The sequence below is a fragment of the Arachis ipaensis genome, chromosome B9 (assembly GCF_059453495.1).
Source record: "Arachis ipaensis isolate K30076 ecotype BB chromosome B9, ASM5945349v1, whole genome shotgun sequence".
NCBI lineage: Eukaryota > Viridiplantae > Streptophyta > Magnoliopsida > Fabales > Fabaceae > Arachis > Arachis ipaensis.
Genome location: NC_142444.1, coordinates 130,581,892 through 130,595,509, shown reverse-complemented (window position 1 = coordinate 130,595,509; position 13,618 = coordinate 130,581,892). Strand labels below are relative to the sequence as shown.

At 41.5% G+C, this 13,618-nt stretch overlaps 1 non-coding gene across 1 annotated transcript; it reads right to left on the bottom strand.

Moving 5' to 3' along the window:
• Positions 1-9,972: 9,972 nt before the first annotated feature.
• On the bottom strand, positions 9,973-10,080 carry LOC148546326 (small nucleolar RNA R71). Its single transcript, XR_015901372.1, has one exon. It is a non-coding gene; the product is annotated as a small nucleolar RNA R71 (small nucleolar RNA).
• Positions 10,081-13,618: the final 3,538 nt, after the last annotated feature.

The following is a 13,618-nucleotide window of genomic DNA, read 5'->3' as shown; positions in this document are numbered from 1 at the left end:
GGAGACAGAGAGTTGCGCTGAAACGACATTGGATTCGTGCGTTTAGCACAAATTCCAGCGACGTGATCACATGCCCCAGGCGATCGCGTCATTTACTCTTTTTGCCCTCCACGCGATCGCATCACCCATGCGATCGCGTCAACCACTATTTCAGCCCAACCACGCGACCGCGTGCCCCACGCGATCGCGTGGATTCAAATTTATAACCCCCCAGTCACGCGAACCCTATCAGTCGCGCCTCTCCCCTCCCCAAACCCCTCCACTTCCTCTCTTCTTCTCCAGCCCCCAACCACCACCCAGCCACCATCACTGCCACCCACCCCCCTTCCTCCTTCCCCCTTTTTTCTTCTTCTTTCTTCTTCTTCCCCCCCTAACCGCCACTGCCCTCCGCGACCACCACCCACCACCGCGCCGCCGTACCGCCCAGCGCCACCCATAAACCCCCCTCCCTTTCCCTATTACCCCCTACCCCATTACACCACCCCTTTCCCTCCCTTCCTCCGAACAACACCCACCGCCGCCGCGCCACCCTCTTCTGCCACGCCGGATGCCACCGCCGTCATCCCCAGCCACCTCTCTGCCCCACTCTCTCTCTTACGCCTACCAGGTTCTGACGAACGCCACCCTTCTATCCTTCGTATTTAATTCATATTTTTATGTTTATGTTCATCTTTAGGCTAGTTAGATATGCGTGTTGTAGTGGATTTTAGGTTGTTAGGTAGCCTAGGATGTGGTTAGTGGATTTAGGTCTGTTTAATTACACTGTTCGTGTTTCTTGTTTTATTCTGCTGTTGCTGTGATTATTGTAATGTTCATATGTTGTACTTCCTTGTTTCTTGCTACTCTGTACACTGAATTTTCATGTTTATATTCATTATATGTAATTGCAGCTTTAATTTTGATTCATATGAACTATTTGATTGCTGTTTATTTTTCGGGACAATCCAATTTTAGCCGGAATGCTGCCCAAATTTCTGTAAAATGTTTTCATTCATGTTTTAGTTTTGGCATTTTGAACTCTGCTTTCCTCTGCTTTAACCAAACCAATTCATGATTTTGTTCATGATTTAATCTGCTTGCCGATGACCGGTCTTGATCTTATCTTGGGTTTGGACTGGTTATCTAAGAATCATATTTTGCTCGACTGTTCTGCAAAGTCGGTATACTTTATACCAGAAGATACAGAAGGGCCGGTTGTGTTGAATAGTTATTACTTGAACTCTATGATGGTAAATTATTCTGGGACCGAATGTCAGGGTATTCTGTTGTTAATCGTGGGCGTTTTGGGTGATGATCAAAGATTGGAGCAAATTCCAGTTGTGTGTGAGTTTTCAGAGGTGTTTCCCGACGATATTGATGAATTTCCACCTAACCGAGGTTGAGTTTGCTATTGAGTTGGTGCTTGGGGCTGGACCAATCTCGAGTGCTCCTTATAGGATGTCACCACTAGAAATGGCCGAGCTAAAGTCTCAGCTAGAGGATCTGTTGGGTAAAAACTTTATCTGACCAAGTGTTTTTCCGTGGGATGTGCCAGTGTTACTGGTAAAGAAGAAAGATGGGAGTATGCAACTCTGTGTGGATTACAGGCAGCTGAACAAGGTCATAATAAAGAATAAGTACCTACTACCAAGGATTGACGATCTCATGGATCAGTTGTAGGGAGATGGGGTTTTCTCCAAGATCGATTTGTGATCCGATTATCACCAAATAAGGGTGAGAGGTGAGGACATCCCTAAGACCACTTTTAGGACTCGTTATGGTCATTACGAGTACACTGTAATGTCTTTTGGGTTGACAAACGCTCCAGCAGTGTTTATGGACTATATGAACAGAGTCTTCCGTCCATTTCTGGATAAATTTGTTGTTGTCTTCATTGATGACATACTGATTTATTCCAAGACTGAAGAGGAGCATGCATAGCACTTGAGGACCGTGTTGCAGATACTGAAGGAAAAGAAGCTCTATGCAAAACTGTCTAAATGTGAATTCTGGAAGAGTGAGGTGAAGTTTCTGGGGCACGTGGTGAGTAAACAGGGGATAGCTGTAGATCCTTCTAAGGTGGAAGCAGTGATGGAGTGGAGGCAACCAACCTCAGTAACTGAGATAAGGTGTTTTCTGGGCTTAGCTGGTTACTACTGAAGATTCATCAAGGGCTTTTCGCAAATAGCTTTGCCATTGACAAAGTTAACCCGCAAGGATGCGCTGTTTGTTTGGACTCCTAAGTGTGAGGAAAGCTTTCAAACGTTGAAGCAAAAGTTGACCACCGCACCTGTGTTGGTGTTACCTGAGCCGAACAAACTATTTGAGGTGTACTGTGATGCCTCACTAAAGGGTCTAGGGTGCGTGATGATGCAGCATCGTAATGTGGTGGCGTATGCCTCACGACAGTTGAGACCTTATGAAGTTAACTACCCTATGCACGATTTAGAACTTGCTGCGGTTGTGTTTGCGTTAAAGGTGTGGAGACATTACCTCTATGGGGTTAAGTTCTGAGTTTTCTCTGATCACAAGAGCTTGAAATATCTCTTTGATCAGAAAGAGCTTAACATGTGGCGGAAGAGTTGGATGGAGTTACTGAAGGACTACAACTTTGAGTTAAATTACCATCCGGGAAAAGCCAATGTAGTGGCGGATGCGTTAAGTTAGAAGTTGTTGTACGCTGCTTGGATGATGCTTCAAGAAGAGAAGTTACTCAAGGAATTCGAGAGTCTGAAGATTGCTGTTCAAGAAGTGTCTGGAACTCTATGTTTGAGTCAATTGTAGATCTCAAGTGACTTTAAATTTGAACTTCTAAAGGCTCATGAAAACGATGACGTGTTACCGAAGGTGTTTCCAGTTATTGAGCAAGAAAAGCGGTGGAGAGTGTCAGAAGATCAGGATGGGCTATGGAGATTCAAGGATAGGATCATAGTGCCGGACATTGGCACTTTGCGGCAAGATATCTTAAAGGAAGCACACAAAAGCAGATTCTCTATTCACCCGGGGAGTACTAAGATGTACCATGATTTGAAAGCGATGTTTTAGTGGTCGGGTATGAAGAATGATGTGGCAGAATACGTCTCAAAGTGCTTAACTTGTCCGAAGGTGAAGATTGAACATCAGAGACCTTCCGAGACGTTGCAACCTTTAGAAGTTCCGTAATGGAAATAGGAGAGCATTGCGATGGACTTTGTGTCAGGACTGCCAAGGACTAGGACCGGTTTTGATGCTGTCTGGGTGATTGTGGACTGACTGACGAAGTCGGCTCACTTTCTACCTATTCGGATGAATTACACCCTTGAGGAACTAGCACGATTGTACATAAAAGAGATTGTGAGACTTCATGGTGTGCCTACCACTATAATTTCTGATAGAGATCCTCGTTTCACTTCCAGGTTCTGGGGTGCATTTCAGAAAGCTTTCGGAACCCGATTAAGATTGAGTATGGCTTACCATCCTCAGACAGATGATCAATCCGAGAGGACGATCCAAACACTAGAAGATATGTTAAGGTCTTGTGTTTTGGACCAACCGGCAAGTTGGGATCGGTATATGCCGTTAGTAGAGTTTGCATACAATCATAGCTACCATGCGAGCATCGGAATGGCTCCGTAGGAAGCTTTGTATAGGAGGAAATGTTAATCTCCGCTATGTTGGTATGAAGCTGGGGAGAAAAGCTTGTTGGGGCCGGAGATGATAGCTAACACTACCAAACAAGTCAAAAAAATCTGAGATAGGATACTCATTGCGCAGAGTCGTCTAAAAAGTTATGCCAATCAGAGACGAAAGCCCTTGGAATTTAAGGAAGGAGACCATGTTTTCCTTAAGATTACTCCAACCACAGGAGTAGGTAGGGCGATTAAAGCGAAGAAGTTGAATCCTCGATACATCGGTCCATTTTAGATCCTAGAGAGGGTTGGACCAGTAGCATATCTGATGGCCCTACCACCCCACCTTTCGAACTGCACGACGTATTTCACGTGTCATAGTTTCGGAAGTATACTCCTGATGCTAGCCATGTGTTAGAACCGGAATCAGTTCAGTTAAAATATGATTTGACGCTTCCAGTGACTCCGGTCAGAATTGACGATACAAGTATCAAACGTTTGCATGGAAAAGAAGTTTCTTTAGTCAAAGTGGCATGGATTCGAGCCGGTATTGAGGAGCACACTTGGGAACTTGAGTCGGAGATGCGAACTGACTATCCACACTTATTCTCAGGTAATTGAATTCGAATTTTGTGGGCAAAATTTTCAATTAGGTGGGAAGAATGTAAAATCCGGTTAATTAACGGCTAATTATCCCATAAATGATAATTTATTCTAAAAATCTAAAAATGTGATTTTCATGGCTTAACATGATAGAGGAGATTAAAACGAGAATTTTGATACCAATTTTATAGAAATCGGCCCAAGATTGAACCGAACGGGCCAAACCGGGCCAACCAGACCCATATTGGGCCCTTGCCAACCAAGCTAAACCTAAAACCCTAAAAACAGCACTCTCTCTCCTCTAAACCCTCAAAAACACGCTGAAATGAGAATGAAAGGGGGAAGAACACTTCTCCAAAGTTCTACCCTTAATTGATCTTCAAACCACCATAACTTTTGATCCGAAGCTCCGATTGCCGCACCGTTTGCGGCCACGCGTTCACCGCGACAAGCTCTACAAAACCCACTACTTTGTTCTTGAGGTAAGCTACGATTTTGGTCCAGTTTTCTCAGCCGTAAATTCGAATTAATGGAAAAAATGTTGAGATTTTGGGCTCTTTGATGTTATAGGACCCAAATAGCTTGAAGGAGAAGTGTAATCTTGTCTCCTTGACCATTGGGTGTGGTAAGATTCTCAACCCTAGTAGAAATTGTTGGTTTATGATGTTGGGTATTGAGTTGTTGTGTTTGAATGTGATATTTATGGCTTAGGTAGTGTGTATGCGAATATTGAAGCTTGATTGAGGTTTTGGAAAGCTTGAAAAAGGGCTTTGGTGTGCTAAAAATCTGTTCTTGGAGGTGTTGAAACTTGGTGAGCTTGTGAAAAAGTGATTTGGAGGTGTTCCGGGTTAAACAAAAAGTGGCTAAGGTATGGTCTCGATTTCCTGTATCTAAAATGTAATGTGGTGTGAAAACTTAGGCTAGAGGCCCTAAGATAGGATTTGAATGGTTGATGTTGTTGAATGGTTGAAATAAATTCTATGGTCATATATGTGATTATGAATATTGATGTTTTGATGGTGTGATGCATAAGAGATATGCATGTTTTGATATGTGACTAATAATTGGTTGAGGTTGATTTGTGGGTGAAACCATGTTGAGAGTGAGGATGGTAATGATTGTAAGTATTGGTGGTTGATTGGAAATGGTGTTGTTGGAAATTGGAATGAGGAAAAATACATATGACATGATATTGTGTTTGAAATGGGATCAATTGATGAGCTTGGTTAACATGATGGGTTGATGATTATAATTTGATAAAAATGATAATGTATGAGTTGAGGAGGCTTGAAGTGGTTTTTGGTATATTTTGGTTGATTTTAAAAAGGATTGGAATTGGTTTGTTTTGAAAATGGCACTTTGTGGTTTTGTATGAAAATGTGATTTTGGGTATACTTTGACGGATCATAACTTTGAATCCCAATCCCCAATTTATGCAAACTTTATTTAGAAATGAAATTGGATCCGGGATGTTTATGCCGTTCAAAGAACGGGTGAAAAATGATTTGAAACGGAGAAGTTATGGCCATCGGAAGATTGGGGTTTGAAATTGTGAATTCTGCAACTTTTTAACTTAGTAAAATTTTTGGCAGAATGCACTCCCACGCGTAGGCGTGGCCGATGCGCACGCGTCATTTTCAAAGTTTCACTACCCACACGTACGCGTCGATGAGTGAATTCAATTGGCCCAGCCAAAATTCCCGAGAGTTGTGCCTGAGTTGTGCTGGTTTTGTGCTTGGGGCACAAAACGCATCCACGCGTACACGTGGCTGACGTGTAGGCGTCACTTGGCTTTTCTCCCATCGATGCGTGTTCATGAAGGGACGCATACGCGTCACTGTACCTTGATGCATTCCACGCGTGCGCGTGGGTGACGCGCACGCGTGACCCTGTTTTCATTCCAAAGTTGTTTTTTGAGTTTTCAAAGCCAAATTTCAAACTTCTAAGCCTCCGATCTCACCCCTTCTGTCTTAAATCATTATGATAAGCCTAGCAATGGGAAAAAGTTAGGAAATGTGGTAATTTGTGAATGAAGAAAGGGGAGAGTTAATGATCAATGATGATCAAAGAGAATCGTATGAGATACAGAGGATGGTGGTGGAAGTGCCTTATATGCCGTGAGCCGATGAGCTGTAATTGTTAATAAATTGGCTGGTTATGCATTGAATTATGAGCCGGATGGCTGAGTTATTTCCGTATTATGGCTGAGCCATTATTGAGTTATGGCTGAGAATGATTGCATATATGCTTATTGAATGAAATGTGAATGTTGCACTTCCACTATCTGAGATAAGAGTTTTCCTGGGAGAAAGCAATGGCTAGCCACCATGTGCTCCAGGTGGAGACTCGATACTTTGCTGACCCTATGTCGTAAGTGTGGCCGGAGACTGTGAAAGTTCCGGATGAGCTCACCCCCGTGAATATACACCAGTTAGGGTGTTGGATATGAATTATGATTTATGATTGAGTATAACTCGAGTTGGGGATGCACGACAGAGGGACAGTCCAATGGTTAGCTACCATGACTTGTCAGGTTGGCTTTATAACTGACAGATGAGATTCGTCAGCCATTAGGACAGGCATTCATCATATGCATACTATGTGAATTGTTTGGAATTGCCTAATTGACTGCATATTACCTGCTAATTATCTAAATGTCATATCTGCTTCCTATCTGTATATGTTCTTGTCTGATATAATTGTGTTTGCCATATTATATTATTGCTGGCAGTTGGGAGGTCTGCAGGAATTGGAAAGGGAAGTATTAGTTAGACTGAAGATCTTTAGTCAGTTGCCATTGATGGTTTAGTCTGTTTATAAGCTTTGAATTATCTGGTGGAAGTTCTAGGATTGCCTTCGACTTTTCCAGGACATTACTGGTCCTATGTTTATGTTTATATAAGTATACTTGTATGCTCAGACCAGTTATCTTCGCAAACCGGGTCTTGAGTCTTGATATTCGTATCTTTGGCAGTCTTTTGTTTATGGTTTCACATTAATCTATCCTTTATCTGTTTTGTTACGTTATCGATTAGAGTGTTGTATTTTTCAATTTAACGGTTTTGTTTTACCCCTTGTCTTCAAAGGCTCCTAGTGATAAACATCTTTCACAATACTATATTTACTAATTTTTATTTTTAGAGGTCGTAATACCTCGCCACCTCTGTCTTATGACTTAAGCATAAGGCTCTGTGTGGAAGGGTGTTACAGATGGTTTGGCCGAATCATCCTCCTTTCCATTGTTCAATATGCTCCCCCATAATGTGTGCCTAGTTACCAAACAATATTCATGGAAGTAACACCTGTCTGCATGTTCTAAAAGTTCCAAATGATACAAATTTTCAAAACATGGAACCTTTTAAAAACAAAGCCATATATTATCAAGAAGACATCTTTATCAAAAAATAATCAAGGCTCAGTTTGATATGAATCCACTAACAAGCTGCTGAAAGATTTAAAACAGAGCACCAACAGATCATAAAAACAGAGCAACCATCCAACAAAATAGAGCACAAATGATAATAAATCAGAGTAACCAGCAACTCCAATTTCAATTTCAATTCAGCCCTATTTTTAGTCTTTTTCTCCCCCTTTTGTCATCAAGAAGGGACCCTGCAAAAAATAGAGAAATGCAATGCAGTTGATAAACCACTATTTTATGGTTTATAATGTGTTTAATTGTGTGGTTTTATCATGATCTTTACCCACTTATTCATGTGATTAGCATGCATTTATACTTCCTTCCTAAAATTATTACATGATTGAAAACTTGCTTCCTAGAGACTTTTAATTACGTATTTTAATTCTCCTTTATTCCATTCGATGCCGTGATCTGTGTGTTAAGTGTTTTAGGCTTTATAGGGCATGAATGAGTTGGAGATTGGAAAGAAAGCTTGCAAAAATGGAAGGAACACAAGAAATTGAGAAGATGACCAGCGAGAAGTGACGCGGCCGCATGGCTCACGCGACCGCGCGAAAGAGAGGAAATCGCAGTGACGCGGCCGTATAGTTCACGCGACCGCGCGGATTGGAATAGCACAAGTGACGCGGAGGCGTGGACGACACGCTCGTGTGGCAGGGCAAAACGCCGAATGACGCTTTCGCATGAATGACGCGATCTGCATAATCTGCAGAATTCGCTGGGGACGATTTTGGGACCTGCTTTGACCCAGTTCTCGGCCCAGAAAAGCAGACTAGAGCCAGAGAACATGTAGGAACCAACAACAACATTCATTCTACACAATTTTAGTTTTTAGATCTAGTTTTACTCCTCCTCTAGGTTTTCTCTCTACACATTCATAGTTCTTAGGATTTTATTTCTATTGCTTTTTGCATTGGGATATTGAGAAGAGTTATTACCTCATCAAGACTTCGTCATTCTAGTTCGTTTTCTTTACTTGGCTCTTACTCTTCCATGTCCTTTAATTTACTCAATTTTACTATTGGATTATTTTAGAGTTTATTAATACAAGAATTACTTTTTTTTTAATTGATTTCTTTAATTTTTATTTATCATGTCTTTCTCTAATTTCCTTTTCTATGTTATGAATTCTACATTCACAATGAGCGAGTAGTTCCCTAACTTGATGGGGAGTTGATTGAAAGGAACCCTTGAGTTGGAATGCTCAAAAGAAAAATTGTAATTGGGTTTATTGTTGGATTGCCCTCTAGTCACTGACACCAATCCCTTTTTATTGAGTGGGTTGGAACTTGTGAATAGAAGTAGTATTCCAACTTGTTTGACTTTTCCTTACCTAGTAAGGGATAACTAAACAGAACAATCTTCAATTATCAATTAATCTTGAGAGTACTTCAACAAGAATAGGGCTTCCAACTAATCTACTCCTAGTCAAGGCTTTTATTTAAATTATTTAATTTCTCCAATTTAATTTCCTGTTTATTCAACTCAAACCTTTTTTGAAAACATCTGATTAATAAAATAGCACACCTTTCTGCAACTCGTTGGGAGACGACCTGGGATTCATACTCCCAGTATTTTAATTTTAATTTTTGTGACACCCTTCTAAATTGATAAGCGAATTTCTGGTTGGTTAAGAACTATACTTGCAACGCATATCTTATAACAATTCTTGACTCGCCATTTTCCGCCACGTCAATTTTTGGCGCCGTTGCCAGGGAGTTGCAATAGAGTGCTAAGTTATTGATTGGAATTTATTTATTTGCATTTTATTTTATCTTGCTACTATGAGCTGCTTATTTCTTTCGTTAGATGACGCGTTCACTTCCTGATCCAAGCTTGCCAGTATTCGATCCTGAGATTGAAAGAACTATTTCACGAATAAGGCAAGCTCGGCGTCGGTTAGTCCTCTCTGAGGGCGGATCTGAAACGTCACTTGAGGAAGAAACTAGCCCCCGTTCTACTGATTCGGTTGATTTACGTGTGGGTGACATGGCAGCACCTAGGAGAGTTACTATCCAGGAGGCTGGAGCCCCTGATTTTACAATGCAACCGTTTCAAGTGCATCACCCAGTGGTGGCTACAGACTTTGAAATAAAGACTGCACTGCTCAATTTGATGCCCAAGTTTCATGGCTTACCTGCTCAAGAGCCTATCAAGCACCTGAGAGATTTTCAAGCAGCCTGTTCTACTGTTAGGCGTGATGGTGCAGATGAAACTTCAATTTTGTTGAAAGCTTTCCCGTTCTCTCTTGAGGGAAAGGCAAGAGAGTGGTACTACACTCAACCCACAGCAACTGTATCTGACTAGGATACACTTAGAAGAGAATTTTTGGAAAAGTTCTTTCCGGCTGAAGTTACTGATAAACTAAGGAAAGACATTTCTATGATTGTTCAGGACGAATCCGAGACTCTCTATGAATACTAGGAGCGCTTCAATAATCTTCTGGAAGCATGCCCCCACCATATGATTGACAAGATAGTGTTACTCGGTTACGTCACATAGGGAATGAGGCCCCAAGATAAGACCACATTGGAAAGTGCTAGCAATGGGTCTATGAAAAAGTACAAGACCACTGATGAGGCATAGCAATTGATCAGTGACTTAGATGAATCTACTCGGAATCACAGGCAGAAATAAGGCCATTCAAAAACCATTGCAGAAGTATCCTCTAGCAGAGAGACTGCTGCTCTAACTCAGAGTATCTGTGAAATGACCAACTTGCTGAAGCAAATGCAATTGAATCAACAACAAGTTCAGCAAGCTCAACCTTCTCCACCACAGCAAAGCCAACAATTAGTCCCACAGAGAGTTTGCGGAGTCAGTGCTGATTATAGCCATTATACTGATGAATATCTGCAGCTCCAGCAGGAAGACAACACCGTGGCAGCTACTCATAACTTCTATGACCGCCCCAACCAAGGGTACAATCAAGGTGGCAATTACAGCCATGGATGGTAGGACAATTCTAACCAGAATTGGAGGGACAACAACAACAGAAGAGGCAGAGACAATCAGGAAAATCAGAGGTGGAATAATAACAACAACAGGCAGCAGAACCAGAACCAGCCTTACAGAGCACCTCACCTGAGGCAATCCCAAGGACCACAGAATACCCAACAGCAGACCTCTCAAATTACTTATCCTTCTTCATCTTCTAATGACGACTTACTACAATCTATTGATTGGAGACAACAGACCATGGAAAATAACCTTTATGCTACACTAAATGGTCTGAACTCTACTTTGCAAGCTCTTGTCTCACAGATTGGATCAATGAATAACTCCAATAACCAGCCTTTGAGCTCCAGTGGAATCCCCTCTCAACCATTACCCAATCCAAAGGGTGGCATTAATGCCATCACCCTAAGGTCTGGAACCACGCTGCAGGAGAGGAATCAAGAGGAGCCAAGCCCACCAGAACACGCCTCAGCTGAAGAGGTAGTGGAAATAGAAGATGTTGAAGAGGAAGAGGACATACAGGACATGGCTGAAAAAGAAGAAATTCAACCACAGGAGGAAGCACCACAGGGCACAGACACTGCAGAAGACACCACTCCCATTCCATTTCTACAACTTGCAAGGAAGCCCAGGAAGCAGCTGGAACCTGATCCCTAAATGGTAGAGATATTCAAAAAGGTTGAGGTAATTGTTTCTCTTTTTGATGTTATTCAACAGGTACCTAAATATGCAAAGTTTCTAAAAGATTTATGTATACATAAAGACAAAATTAATGAATTAGAAACTATTCCTTTAGGTAGTTCCATATCTGCTTTAATGGGAGGTTTACCTGAAAAGTGTAGTGACACAGGTCCATGTATGGTTAATTGTACTATTCGTGGTGTAATATTTTCTGACTGCATGTGTCATTTAGGAGCATGTGTGAGTATAATGCCTTTGTCTATATATGATATTTTGAGGCTCTGGTGCACGAATTGTGAATCACACTTTTCACAACTCGTACCACTTACCAGCAAGTGCACTGGGTCGTCCAAGTAATACCTTACGTGAGTAAGGGTTGAATCCCACGGAGATTGTTGGTTTGAAGCAATCTATGGTTATCTTGTAAATCTTAGTCAGGAAGTCAGTTATGTTTATCAGTTGAATTGCGAATAACCAAGAGAGCATAAATTAAAGGTTACTTGTTATGCAGTAATGGAGAATATGTTGGAGTTTTGGAGATGCTTTGTCTTCTGAATCTCTGCTTTCCTCTGTCTTCTGATTCACGCATGCACGTCCTCCCATGGCAAGCTGTATGTAGGGGATCACTGTCGTCAATGGCTACATCCCATCCTCTCAGTGAAGAATATGCTCACATGCTCTATCACAACACGGCTAATCATCTGTCGGTTCTCGATCATACTGGAATAGAATTCTTCATCCTTTTGCGTCTGTCACTAACGCCCAGCACTCGTGAGTTTGAAGCTCGTCACAGTCATTCGATCATTGAATCCTACTCAGAATACCACAGACAAGGTTTAGACTTTCCGGATTCTCATGAATGCCGCCATCAGTTCTAGCTTATACCACGAAGATTCTAATTAAGAGATCTAAGAGATACTCATTCAATCGGATATAGAACGGAGGTGGTTGTCAGGCACACGTTCATGGGTTGAGGAAGGTGATGAGTGTCACGGATCATCACTTTCATCACAGTTAATCGCAAATGAACATCTTAGGTAGGAACAAGCATGTTTGAATGGAAAACAGAAATACTTGCATTAATTCATCGAGACACAGCAGAGCTCCTCACCCCCAACAATGGAGTTTAGAGACTCATGCCGTCAAAGAGTACAAAATTCAGATCTAAAAAATGTTATGAGATGCAAAATAAGTCTCTAAAAGTTGTTTAAATACTAAACTAGTAGCCTAGGTTTACAAAAAGTGAGTAGACTATGACAGATGGTGCAGAGATCCACTTCTGGGGCCCACTTGGTATGTGCTGGGGCTGAGACTTAAGCAATTCATGTGCATAAGGCCATTTTGGGCGTTCAACGCCAGGTTTGGATCCATTTCTGGCGTTGAACTCCAACTTTTAATCCTTTTCTGGCGCTGAACGCCAGAATTGGGTAGAGAACTGGCGTTGAACGCCAGTTTACATCGTCTATCCTTGAGCAAAGTATGAACTATTATATATTGCTGGAAAGCCCTTGATGTCTACTTCCCAACGCAATTGGAAGCACGCCATTTCGAGTTCTGTAGCTCCAGAAAATCCACTTTGAGTGCAGGGAGGTCAGAATCCAACAGCATCAGCAGTCCTTTTTCAGCCTGAATCAGATTTTTGCTCAGCTCCTTCAATTTCAGCCAAAAAAATACCTGAAATTACAGAAAAAACACAACTCATAGTAAAGTCCAGAAATATGAATTTTTCCTAAAAAATAATGAAAATAAACTAAAAACTAACTAAAACATACTAAAAATTATATGAAATTAACCCCAAAAAGCGTATAAAATATCCGCTCATCACAACACCAAACTTAAACTGTTGCTTGTCCTCAAGCAACTAGACAAATAAAATAGAAGATTAATGGGTTGAGAAGCAATAATATCTCAGAGTTTTTGAGTGAAGCTCAGATTCTAATTAGATGGGCGGGACTAGCAGCTTTTTGCTTCCGAACAGTTTTGGCATCTCACTTTATCCATTGAAGCTCAGAGTGATTGGCATCTATAAGAACTTAGAATTCAGATAATGTTATTGATTCTCCTATTTCAGTATGATGATTCTTGAACACAGCTATTTCATGAGTCTTGGCCGTGGCCCTAAGCACTTTGTTTTCCAGTATTACCCCTGGATACATAAATGCCACAGACACATAATTGGGTGAACCCTTTGGATTGTGACTCAGCTTTGCTAAAGTCCCCAATTAGAGGTGTCCAGAGTTCTTAAGAACACTCTTCTTTCTGCTTTGGACCTTGACTTTAACCGCTCAGTCTCAAGTTTTCGCTTGACACCTTCACGCCACAAGCACATGGTTAGGGACAGCTTGGTTTAGCCGCTTAGGCCAGGATT